Source organism: Eleutherodactylus coqui, chromosome 7 (genome assembly GCF_035609145.1).
Source record: "Eleutherodactylus coqui strain aEleCoq1 chromosome 7, aEleCoq1.hap1, whole genome shotgun sequence".
NCBI lineage: Eukaryota > Metazoa > Chordata > Amphibia > Anura > Eleutherodactylidae > Eleutherodactylus > Eleutherodactylus coqui.
In genome coordinates this window covers 218,013,164-218,026,009 of record NC_089843.1, presented here as the reverse complement: position 1 = coordinate 218,026,009, position 12,846 = coordinate 218,013,164, and positions in this window count along the sequence as shown.

Sequence of the window (12,846 nt, the reverse complement as noted above, 5' to 3'; positions counted from 1 at the left end):
TGTATATGTTCTATTCTTTCAATGTGTGTGGAATACCATGGATCATCCACGTAGGTGTCGATCGCCGATTCTGCAATAGAAATCTGGTCATATGAGCCCAGCCTAATATACAATGCGACTAACTTATACGCAATGCAACTAATTGCAACCTATTACCATTGTGTTTTAAATATGGTAACTCATGTAACAACAGAATATCATACATAGAAAGAACTAGATACAGTAGAGCTAGTTGTGTCACTAAGGCTGGATTCACACAACTGTACATGCAATGCACTGTGAATAGAACATACTGATTTAAATGAGTTGGCTCACATGCGCATATTCTTCCCGCACATGTTGATCGTGCAAAAAAACCCGCTTCATGTTCTATTTTCCTGCGCATTTACACACCAAAAGTGCCCATGTAAGTCAACGGGGATGCACAAATACATGCAAAATGTGCTAGGAAGTGCATGAAACATTGCATAAGGCCAGTTTCCACGGGCAAGAGTCTTGGGTGAGTTTTGTGCGTTGCGAGACACACAAAACGTGCGCAAATATGAAGTTCATTCTTTTGAATGGCGTCATACTCATGAGCGATGTTATTCCTCACAATGATGCTGCAGGTAACAAAATTGTGGCATGTTCCATTTTCGCATTCCTAGGAATGCATCGCCAATCGATTTCAATGGGGGCTTTAATGCATTGCATGGCTCTTGCATGCCGTGCGATGTGCGTGCGAATGCGATGCCAGGTTACCCAATTGCAATCAATGGGAAAGACTTCTGATCCTTTATCTTGCGTGAAACTCATTGGACAGGATCGGAATTTCACAGAAGCGATGAGAGGCGATATTGCATGAAAATCACCTCGCATCCGCGGGAAAAGGGAGGTTGCCGAGCACAATATTGGGCCGAGTTTCTCGGACTGACATCCCGCTCACCCGTGTGCAGTTAGCCTAATTGTGCAGGAAAAAGAGCACAGATTGAACTCGTTAGACTAAATATAACTGGGAGGGTCGATGGGTATTTTTTGCACGCACAATTGCGGCCGACTTGTATGCGCAAAAGTACAGTAAAATATGCCGATATGCGTGCAAAAAAAGCAATGTTTGTTCTGCAAAAATGTTGTGCTCATGCGCGTGCAAATACAATTATGCTCATGTGAATCCGGACGTAGTCTTTTGTGCTTTCTAATGATACAGTTCATGCAGTAGATTTTTCCATCGGCCCTGTTGAAGGACAGTGATGTCATATTGTGACATCACTGCCCATTATTCCAATGACAAACTCAGCTCTACAACCTCAGTGCTCTTTATGTGAGTAAAGTACATTGGAATGTTAGTCTTTGTAAGCAGATATAACTTATCTGTATTGTATTTCCTGTTACTGTGTAACTATTGTTGAGTTTCTGGCTACAAGTGACCAGAATAAACTGCTACACAGAAACTTATTGTAGTACTTCTGATTAAATTAAAAACCAAGGTTGGAAACTGGCTGTTGGCAAACAATCAATACTATCTATGCTACATGGTCAACGGGCCCTTTTACGCAAGAACGATCATTGTTTAGTGAATGGGGGCGGAGCGGGTTGGGTTTGTTTCGGCCTGCCTGCCTCTGCAGCGTCTGACGAGGGGGCCCACAGCTGAGGAGATGGAGGGGTAGATAAAGGTTTCTGTCACGGTGGTTCTACCATCTCCTCCCCTGAGGGTAGCTTGGGACCCGTCCAAGTTACTTCTGGGGTAGGTTACAGGGTAAGGGTACCCAGCTGTTACCTTACAGTCCATTGTCACTCGTGATGCCAGCGTTCCATCCTCTCTGGTGAATCTTGTAGTGAAAATAAAGTAGTCCACGCACAGAGATAACTTTCTGGACAAACCGGTAACGGTCGGTAATGTCCGTTTACTTATTTCTAACAAAGAACAGTGAGTTCAGAAACACTTTACATGCTCAGAAGGTGGCACAACAGGGAGGATTTCTCGGGGCAATCCAGACAATCCACAGTCCCAGTTATCTGTGAGATCCTGCTCCCGGCAAAAACTCTTCCTCTCTACCGGTCATTACTCACTATTCTGGTGACTTCTCCTTCTCTCTCTCACTCTCAATTCGGATAGCGGCACTTGCACATCCTGGGTAGTATGGGCCCAGGATAGGCTGAAGACCATCGCTCGGCCTCTTTCATTCTGTACCACACAGACCAGACAGTATCTGTGTGGCTCACTTGCAAGACTGACTCTAACAGACTCCAAACTGAAGTGCTCCTTCTCTAGCATTCTCACCAACATATATATATATATAAATTTTAAAAAACACAGTCACGTGACATACAACAAGATACATTTCTCAGACATAACTCAGACATTAACCCATTCAGTCTTGCAGAAGTGCAATACACATCAAATGCATACAACATAGAAGACAGTGACAATACCATTGCACAAGACAAACATTAACAGTACCTCCATTGACAGTAACCAGGTATTGATGGACAATTGCCTGTTTACACGGGCCGATCTTTGATCAGTTTTTATGCATGCATAAATTGAATGACAAAGAATAAGCGAATTAATTCTCCTTTGTCGTTCAGTCGGCGCACGCATTTACACTGAACGATAAAAGTTCTGATCGCTGGAATATTAACGATTACACCATGCAACACAATCTTTGTAACCAATAAGCAGATAGGCGGCTTACAGTAACTTTAGTGCGCTGAATTGAAATATGATATCCGTTTTTTTCTGCCACATAAGGTTTTCCAAGCCTTGCTTAATAAAAAGAATAACAAAAGTGATCGCGCAACTATTCCGCAGTCACTGTTACACACTGTGCTCTGACTGAACACTATAAGGGTAGGTTTATGTAACATCTAGGGTATGTTTCCACGTGGCGTAAACATTGTGGATCATCCACCAGTAAGTTGTAAATAATGAACTGTGTTTTTACAGCTCATTGGTTAGACTAAATAAAAGAATTAAAATCATATAACCAAAATACAGGTTTAGGGCTTATTTAGACGACCATATATTGGCTGGGTTTTCACGCCGAGCCGATATACGGTGTCCTTGTCTGCAGGGGGGGGGGATGAAAGAGCCAGGAGCAGGAACTGAGCTCCCACCCCTTCCCCACCCCTCACCACTATTTGCAATGGGAGGGGCGGGCGGGGGCGGAGCTAAGCGCCGGGAGGTCTTGTTTTTTGCATTTTGGTGTACATGTGACTTTTGCATTGCTTTTTATTACATTTTTTGGAAGGCAGACAAACAAAAATACCAAATCCGGCATTAGTTTTTTAAACTATTTTTACGACGTTTACCAATTGAGATAAATAACAAAACATTTTCATTGTCTGGCCCGTTATGAATGCGGTGATACTTATTATATGATGTGGTTTTTTTGTTTTGTTTTTTCTTTAAAAAGGTATTTTATCCATTTAAAACTTTTTTTATTGAGAGGAAAAAAATGCATATTTTTTTTCCTTGAAATTAAAAACTTTACTGAACTTTTTTGATGCTATTGTTTAGTTCCTGAAGGGGACTTGAAGATGCGATTGTTCAATGATTAGGATAGTACACTGCATTACTTGTGTACTGCATTCTACTAAGCCTATGACAGCAGACTATTACACTCTACAGGAGGCAGGGCCTAATAGGCTGAGTTACATGGCAGACATGGAGGCCTTTAGCAGGCTTCCGGCTGCCATGGGAACCCAATGGTACTTTGTGATCGCATTGCAAGGTGTCATCTACTTAAATTTGCTACTGATTGTGGCATGTAACTGATTCATCTGCCAGGATCTGAGGTGTTTCCTCTCCTTGTGGTTAGAGCAGGGGCCTGGCTGTCAGTAGTCAGCCATGCAGTGCCATTATCAGTTCTGAAAATAAGATTCAAAGACGTTACAATTTCTTGCCGTTGGAGTGCGAATCGATCCCATTCACAGAAGATTCAAGATCGTACTTATCTTGTATGAATTCAGTGTTTCACAATTTTTTCGTTTTTCTTTAGACAACCTAAATCTGGTCTACCAATGAGATTGCCTGGACATCGGATGATGATAGTAATAGCTGTAATCAGCGTTACAATACTACTGCCCATTATTGCAGCTGTGACTGCTACACTTGTAATCATCACGAAGCTCGGTAAGGAACATTCCGGTCTCTTAATTTACTAATTACACACCATATTCTGCTAGTATTGATGGCCTGAATGGGGTATGACCTGACTCGGGGTCATGATCTTCATTTAGTGTGGGCTATGCAAGTTATATTCTAGTTGGCAGCTTGAATGATGTATATCACACATATCAAACCCAATCCGGCCGCCACTTCATCTTATGTAGCCTGCTGGCCGTGCAGCAACCTAACAGGCACTACGCTCATCCAGCCTGTAGCTCCGCTCCGGCGGCAGCAGTGCAGAGTCTGTGACCGCTGACCTCCTTCACCGATGTCTGCATGCGCTGTCCTGTTTGTATTGCAGACGCTGAGGTGAGAGGTCAGCAGTCACAGACCCAGAAGCGTCTGCCGCCAGACTGGAGCTGCAGGCAGGGTGAGTGGAATGCCTGTAGGGTCACTATTACCATTGGGGGCACTATGGGAGCACTGTTACTACTGGAGCCACTATGGGGGACCCTACTACTACTGGGACCACTATTATTACTGGGGACACTATGGGTTACCCTATTACTATCGGGTCAGTATTACTACTGGGGCCTCTATGAGGGACCCTACTACTACTGGGGCCACTATGGGTTACCCTATTACTATCGGGTCAGTATTACTACTGGAGCCACTATGGGGGACCCTACTACTACTGGGGCCACTATTATTACTGGGGACACTATGGGTTACCCTATTACTATCGGGTCAGTATTACTACTGGGGCCTCTATGAGGGACCCTATTACTGCTGGGGTCACTCTTACTAATGGGCCCACTATGGGGGATCCTATTACTTTTGGGGCCACTATTGGGTTCACTATTACTCCTTGGGGCACTTATTACTCTGGTCACCATGGCAGTCATTTACTACTGGTGTCACTATGGGGGTCACTATTACTACTGGAAGACAAGAGAAGAGAAGGGTGCAGCGGCTCCTAGTAAGGATGTGATCCTAATATTCAGAATAGTTTTCTGGAGAATAGTTGGTAGGGTGCTGCCAGTCCAGTTACCATCACCAGAGGTAAAGGGGCATAGAAATGATTAATTGTAAAAAGGAGAAAATGATGGACCGTAGGTGCAACCCTTGTAATGTAAAGCGCATAAAAGCAAGAGGGATTAACCCAATTTCTTCTTTATTAATTAAAATATAACCAGCACAAATAACGTGTTTCGGGGATACAGCCCCTTCTTCAGAAATGGGCGGAAGGAATACAAGGATGTTACCGTATATCCATGTCCCGTACTCCCAGGAAAGAGGGAGCACATGAACGGGGGAGTTTCATTTTCTTTGACTTCTCAAACTCCGCCCTACTGCCCTATCTTTCTCGAATGTAGTATTAACTTTAAGAATCCCGATAGTGGAGACAAAACCATTGAAATCAATGGTTTCGTTTTGACCCATTATGTGGCCGTGTTTATCACGGCTCCATAATGAGACTAAAATACGCCCCTCTGTTTTAGCCCTCAATTACAGCCTCTATGTATTATAGCAAACATACGTGACCTAAAATTCTGGAGACTTTAGAGCTGAAATCTCCCAGCATTCCCTGCTAGCTCAATGTTTGCACAGAGAATACTGGAGATTTGCATTTCAGGAAATGTAGTCTTCATTCCAGGCTCTTTATTGATCCGATATAAGAAAAGCTACGGTAACGTTCCTACTTAATTATGTGCACTCAGCTAAACTTTTAGAGGTCTGTCTGTCTACAAGTTTGTTGAGTGTTCCCAATAACTCAGCATCGCTACAAGCCAAGTTATACATTATATTTACAAGACTAGAAAAATATGTCCACGTTCTTCATCGCCATACGTTGCTCTGTATTGCAGCTGAATCAAGTGAATGGGACTGGGATGCCTCTAGCTGTACTACACTAATTGTCAAAAAAAACCAATTCCTCCTCTAGAAGGAGTTGTCGGAATCAAATAAAACTTTCTATGTGATTGTAACACTGATAGAAGTAAGTGAATACAAGAGCAAAAGGATCATCTATTGTGGAAAACTGAAGCCTTGAAGGGAGGCTCTAGTACCATGTTGGTCACCTCTAGCTTGGATATAAGATGTGATACGGCCGGGCATGGAGGCATACAGATACCGTATGGTATCCTTCCATATATGGCATCGTTCCACATTTGCTGTTATGGAGCCTTTAGTCGTGCAAACTAATAGGCTGTCGAAGTTGGCATATCAGATGGTCCCATACACATTCTATAAATCTGGCATCTGGACAGCCATGGAAGTGTGACAATGTTGTGGGGGCTTCCTGCGACCCCCTCGTGTGTGCGGCTGAGCATTAGCCTGCTGTATCTTGGAAGCCGCCATGAGAGGAATACATGTGGCTACAGGATGTCCTGAACATATCGCTGAGCTGTTATTGTCCCCCATACCACTACTAGGGGTGAACCTAGTGCCGCTCAACAGCAAAGGTAGTATTGAGGCGCTCACCCCGAGGTCTTTGGACACGAACATGGCTGTCATCAGCGCTCAAACTAAACCTGGATTCATCACTGAAGGCAACCCAGTTCCTCTCTGTAGCAGTCCAGTTTTTTCATTCACGACACCACTTCAAATGGAAGCGACTGTAAGTGGGTGTCAAAAGCAGTACACATAATGGCACCATTATCAAATGTACCTGCCTTCAGCCAAGTACCTGGAAATGGTTCTGACAAACACAGGGGCCTGGAACGATGGTTCCACCTGTCTCTGAATGGAGGAGAACATAACAGTTGGAGCCACTCGTGCTTGTTGGACGATCACATAATCTCTCTACTGGTGGTCTGTAGGGGGCGTCCTGAGCCCTGTCACCTTGTGTGCTCTCATACATCCACTGTTCCCAACACCTCCTAACAGTCTGGTCAGACACTCCTCTCTACTGGTGGTCTGTAGGGGGCGTCCTGAGCCCCGTCACCTTGTGTACTCTCATACATCCACTGTTCTCAACACCTCCTAACAGTCTGGTCAGACACTCCTCTCTACTGGTGGTCTGTAGGGGGCGTCCTGAGCCTGGTCACCTTGTGTACTCTCATACATCCACTGTTCCCAACACCTCCTAACAGTCTGGTCCGACAGCTCAGGTGGTGGACAATTTGTCAATATGACTATCCAGTTTTTTGCAGTCCAATATTGCTCCCCTCTCAGACTCTGGTAAGGGGGTGAAATCTCTTGGATTACATCGTAGAGGCATCTAGTGGTCAACAAGGTCTACACAAGCGGAAGAAGAGGTCACTACACACAAGGAGCCTCCGAGAGCCTTTTATAGGCCAAGGGGGGGAACCACTTTTAGGGCCTCAGGTGATAAGACCGTTCATCTAATCACCCCACAACTCTCATCATTTACATATCTGCTTGAGATGGAACTGCATGCTGATTTTTCCTGCAAAACGACTTCTAGGGTTTGGATTTTTAACTTGTTTTTACAAAGGGTGTATAATAAAAGTTAATTTTAGCTGCTAAGGGGCTTCTTGTTCAGAAAAGTATTTAAAGCACTATAAGGACGCTCATGAAAGTTACAAATGTTTTTCAATTATTTATTTTACAATTCCAAAATATTTCACTAACTATACAAAGTGTTATACAATAAAGTGAATTATCATAAAGTATTATACTTACACATGAATACTACCAATGGTGATGATTGGAGATGAGCGAGCATGCTCGTTTAAGGCTGATGCTCGATTGAGCATCAGTCTTGTCGAGTAACTGATTACTAGACTGAGCACCATGCGGGGAAGGGGGGGTAGTGGGGGGAGCGGGGGGGGGGGGTCGGGAGGAGAGAGGTCTCTCTTACTCTCCCCCCCCCGCATGGTGCTCAATCGAGCATCAGCCTTAAATGAGCGTGCTCGCTCATCTCTAGTGATGATGTGAATATGTTTTAGACCATGGCCATAAAAGTATAACAATGAAGGTAATCATAGTGGTGGTAACACTTGGTTGCATTTCATGGGTTTAAAATCCTAACCAGTTCAGTTCCCGCTCCAAACATTCTTGTTATTAATAATAATATGCATTACTAGTATTTCAGATATCATCCATGAACTCTAGAACCTGACTTGTTTCAGTGTTCCTTTGTCGAGAGTTGTGGTGTTGAGTATGGTTTTTAGTCTTAACTAAAAATCTAACCGAGTAATCCTATTTTTCTTCATAGGTACCCTTAATGGATTCCCCAGTTACAGCTACACTTACTACATTGGCTCCTTTAGGATCCTAAATGTAAACTATACAGATCAGTATGGTCACAGTAGTAGCCTTACATTCCAGTCACTAGCTGCTCAGATTGAAGAATATGTAAGTCATTTTGTCATTACTTAGAAGCCATTCCGAACTGTATACAACGGTGTCTACATATGGATCCGTACTTTGTTTTCTTGCTTTAAGAGTTCGTCTTGCATTCAACAAGGGCTTGCTTTTTGTCTGAAACAGCACAGTCTTGTCCATAGTCTGTGTCTGATATTGTAGCTCATCCCCATTGAAGTGAATGAGACTAATACCAGAGGCCGCCCATTGGCAACAATGGAAATGTTTCTTAGAAAAACTAGGCCTTTCTTCTCATCCTACTCAACCACTTTTAAGATTTATCGGAGTTTAACAAATGTATTTCTTATGTGAAATGGTATAAGGTCCTATTCTACTGAACAAAAGACACCAAGTAACCTAGAAGTCATCTGCAAGTAGACCGAATCCCTTTTCCCAGCAGAGCAGAAGCCTAATATACTCTATATATTCTGTGCGATTGAGATGATCATGAAATATATTACTTGTTATTTCCTACTTCATGTTGATAACTTGACAACTTTATTGCTTACAGGTCAGTGCAACATTCCATAATTCAGAGCTCAAAAGTCAGTACATCAGATCGCAAGTTGTTCGCCTAAGGTACAGCATGCAGTAGTACCTTCGCATCGTGATCTTCATATCCTTTTATTAAGAGCTGTTCGTGTCAGGTTTTTAATGTTTGTTTAGTGTATACATGAAACTTCCAAGAAAAATATATAGGAACATATGTACTATATTTTTCAGACTATAAGACGCACCTGACTATAAGACGCACCTGACTATAAGACGCATCTGACTATAAGACGCACCTGACTATAAGACGCACCCAGGTTTAGGCAACCAAAAATAGGAAAAAATATTTTATACTAATTAAGACTTCCCAAGTGGTTCAACGAAGTGGTGGGTTCAATGTTGAAAGGTTGTTTTAGGGTAGAGCTTCTGTTTTTAGTATTCTAGAGTAGGTGAGGGGGTTAATAGTTAACAGTCTGTTCCCGTTAAACTGGATTCATATGCGAAATGCATCCAAGAATCTTGCCTGGTACCCGTCTGTGTAAAAGCATCCTTATTAACACACATACGGCTCACAAAAAAAAATCAGATTCCCCCATAGTCTTGCTTTGCGCACCCGTCCAATTCACATATACAACTCACGAACAGCTCTACTACATGTACTTGCACACTTTCTCATGGTAGCCCAAGTCTCTCTACTCCCCCAAGTATAAGACCTTTACATGGTTATCAAAGGTCCCTTATTTTTTATTGTTGCTTCTTCCTTTGTATTTCATGACTCAAAGACCTTCTCAGTGGGAGGTCACTACTGTCTCTCCATCTCCTGCATTGACACCTGAGTGTCTGCTTCCTCTCCTGCCGAGCATGGGTTTCAAAGATCATAGTCGGGCAGGAAAGGAGAGAAATGTGCACACTCATGGTACTCTCAGGGACTCAGCAGAGCACTTTATCAACACTCTGGCTGATCTTTAAGCAAGCTGTCAGGGGACTCTGGCACTGCCAGATCCTCCTGCATTTGGGTTGTAGGACACACTTTTTGGCAAGATTTTTTTAGAATGTGTAATTTTTTAGTGTATAAGTTAAGTGTGAGTTTTGACATTAAAAAAAACTACATTTTTCATTGTAAAGTCTTTTAAATAAAGTTTTATCATTAAAGACTTTTTTTTAATGAGAACATAAATTCTTATTACATAAGTTGAACATACTTTTTTGGGATAGAAATATGCAGTATGCTACACTTTTTTCAACTCTTTTTTTTGTCATTTCCATATTAACAAAACAAACATAAATTGCAGCGGTGTATAATATTACTTCTGGTACATATTCACATATATAGAATCTGCATCTTGTATAAATTACAAAAAGCGTAACTGAACAGTTCCAGAATTTCACATATCATCCATTGTCAGCTGTAGATCAGCTCACATATCTAAGGTGGAATAAAAAATAGTTAAAAGAAAAAAAAAACCACAAATCTTGTTAACCCCTAAGCTTAACCATTGTATATACCATTGCCTCGTCCCATAATATGCTTTTGGTTTACCTATTAAAAGTTTTTTAACTTTTGCTGCTGGTTTCGATAACTTTTCACACAATATGTAATGGTGGGATTGAACCTTTCTGCTCAAACACACACCTTGCTATTGAATATTTTCAGATATTCGTATAGCAAATCATGGAGCATTGGTCCAATATCAAACATAAAATGACCCCATATGCAATATTAACCCTTTCCGATCCACTTTCTGACAGCTAAAGACATTCTGATTGAAGGCAGTACAGCTCTGATGTTAGAAGACGTCCGGCGGGGTATTCTTACGGTAGATTACTGGCCGCTCTGTGGTTGGGGGGCCTCTCCAGCTTGTCACATACCGCAGTACTGTCTCAAGCCAGCAGATGGCGCCATTGTATAATGACAGAAAGAGAAAGTCCCCTAGTAAAAACCCTGAATCTAAAATTGGATTGCAAAGGGTTAATTCTTTTGCAGTAAAGATTATATAGTCATCTTCTATATGTACTTATATGATACACATCAGATAGCTGGTTGGAGCAACAGCTATTTTTCCTGACCCTACCATAAATATATATGCTTGGATCAACCAATCCAGTAGGGCTATTTCCAGTTGGAAGTGAAATAAGCTACTGACAAGCACCCGTACATCCTCCAGACACTAGCCTTTCTGCTTGGCTAGGGGAGAGTCGGGACCCCCTCCATACTCCAGCAGAGTTGGAGTTTTTAGATGACTACTTATATTTAATATGTATGGCTAGCTTAATAGGGTTCAGTGGAGCTTGTAATTCTTTAGCAGAAGAGATGCCATCCAGGATAACACAGATGCCTTTTCTACTTTCCCCATGACCCATTTACCTTGTATAGCATTGTCTTTACTTTTAAGTGAATGCTTATCTGCATATTCATGATTATTTTCCTGTTCCTTTGCAGCCCTGGAAGTGTAATCCCTGAATTGGTCATGCTTTTCAATTTTGATAATGCTTGGAAGAAAAACCTCACAGTTCAGACTGTTCTCTCTGAAAACCTAAAAAATAGCTATGTGACAAATTTCACCTTTGACAAAAGTTCACTCCGTCTGACAGGCAAGTAGTCGATAAATGAAGGAGCCTTCAAAGACAGACTTCATTAGTACATTGGCATCTCAAGGTGATTAGGTTTACCAATCTAAGTGTAAATGATGATTATTAATGGTCATCAAGATATCTGTGGTTGTATTATTGTCACAATTGAAAGTTGATCAAAACACATAGAACATTTCAGAAATCTTTCTGTGTATGTCCTATTTAATGAGCAGTGTCCCAGTAGTGATGATGTCTGGAACACTGGTTGAGTGGGTGGCAAACTTTCCAATATATATTTAAAAAAGACATTACAGAGAAGCGGTACTGTTGTACCTTGACGCCACCGGAAGCTAGGAGCTAAGAGGGCTTTGGTGGAGTGAATGCCCCCTGTCCGGCCCCTAGCTGTTGATTGGCTGTTAGTGCGGCAGGCAGCACATTGACAGCGGAGCCAGCTTGTTTGCCCCCATGCTGAAGAACTCACACCTCTTCCCGCCACTGAGCCATCTCTGCAGGCGGGAGTGCTGCCACTCAGCTTCCCCCTCGCAGCTCCGCAGTAGCTGAGTGACTGCGTCAGAGTAGGAATGGGAGAAGGCAGAGTGCTGGGGGCAGTGACACTCCGTCGCTCTCCATTGTCCTCTTTCCCGGATGCAGCACTGTGACAGTCACCCCCAATGACCCCCTCACCTACCACGCATCTCCCCTCCGGACCCCGCAGCTGTGAGTGTCCCGCTGTCATCTCCCCTAACGGGGCCACTGCTGTAAGTGTCTGGCGGCCTCTTCCATCTCCCAACCCCGCTGCTAGTCACTCAAATAAGTGCCAACTAATGGTCAGTCCGTGCTCCGTGCTGTCTCTATCTGTGTCACAGAGCCCTGATATCTCGACACCGGCTGTCTCTGTGTCCACTGGTGTCCCCTCACATGCTGCGTGGGGAAGCAGGGAACCCGAACTGCAGTCCACAGTCAATTGGAAGCTAGGGGCGTGACAGGGGTGTCTCTCCATGCAAGGCCTGTCAAACCCCTAGCTTCCTGGTGGTGTCAAGGTACAATAGTACCCAGAGAAGCTACAGTTCCACTTCTTTTTTTTTAACTCTTTTTTTATTGTCATTTACATATTAACAAAATGAAAATATATGACAGCGATGTAACATATTACTACTTGTACACATTCACATATGTAAGATTTATGTCTTGGGTTCATTTCAAATACATTAATGACCAATTCCAGATTCTCAGAGAGAATTCTCATGTTTGTTCTCCTTCACATTAGCCATATTCCTACATTTAGTAGCGGCACTGTATTTATTGCTGGCAGACATGATATACGTGATATGATATACAGACACCACATTATTAGGCTTTTG